Raw genomic sequence first — 1010 nt, forward strand, 5'->3', positions numbered from 1 at the left:
CGCCTCGGTTGGAACTGTCGCCGTCAAAAAGGGGTTCAGGACGCCGGAGGTGTCACTGCGGGAGAAGAAAGCTGCATCTCTATGATTCTGACCCCTAGGGATGGTTCTGTGACTTCCGGGACCACCGCTGGAGCTCCGGGCTGAGCTTCTGCCACTTGAGACACTGCTGCCGTCGCCGAAAAAGTATGCCGGTAAGGGTTTCGAACTTGGTTTTCGTTTCTTGTGGGATTATGGGAGTTTTATTGTCGCGGCATGTTGGTTTCAGTCTGCTGCCACCGTGTTCCACTGCCGGTAAGTTCTTTGAGTTTGGTTTCTGTTCTGTTGGAATTTCGGAAAGGTTGTTAACGCCGCGGGGTTGTTACAGTTACCGTCACCGGTGTTTTTGCTCGCGATTGTCACTTGGGGTTACTGACGGAGCCACTGCCGGGTTGATAGGGAGCTGCGACTGCTTCGTTTTGTGATTTCAGTGAGTATTTTGATTTTCGAAAGCCCTGCGTTAGTGCTCTGTTCCGTGTAATAAAGTATTTGCGATGTTAATGGTTTTAGGAGTTAGAATCCGGTTTGCTTATGCCGCTTGTAGCTGTTTCTGCTTTTGAGAGAGCAAGCAGAGCCAAGGTTTTGATTGCCGGTGATTTCGGGCCGAGCAAAAAGGAGTCAGTTAACGAGTTTGGGATGTATTTTCAACGTGTTGAGGTAGGGGCGCTTTCCAAAAACTATATTTTGTGTATTGGAATTATTACATATGGATACTAGTGCGAGATATTGTGTATTTGGTGATTGTATCTGCCTTATGTATTATTTGATTGACTCGAATGACTATGGGTGTTGGTTTGGTTGAATTGTTGTGCGGCTTTGTGAAATGTAATGTCTGAAGTTGATTCTTTAAAGATTTGAGATATGAGTTTAATCCGTTGAGGATTGGTTTGAATTGATTCAATTATTTTGATGATGTGAAAGATAGAATACTTTTGAAATTCAGCCTAGGTTGCTTAAATTGATTTGGTTTTGAT

General features: G+C 44.5%; 1 long non-coding RNA gene across 1 annotated transcript; it reads left to right on the forward strand.

Moving 5' to 3' along the window:
- Nucleotides 267-715, forward strand: LOC110270402. The gene is made up of 3 exons (XR_002359943.1): nt 267-291; nt 365-466; nt 547-715. It is a non-coding gene; the product is annotated as an uncharacterized LOC110270402 (long non-coding RNA).

This window comes from Arachis ipaensis, chromosome B01 (genome assembly GCF_000816755.2).
Source record: "Arachis ipaensis cultivar K30076 chromosome B01, Araip1.1, whole genome shotgun sequence".
Lineage (NCBI taxonomy): Eukaryota > Viridiplantae > Streptophyta > Magnoliopsida > Fabales > Fabaceae > Arachis > Arachis ipaensis.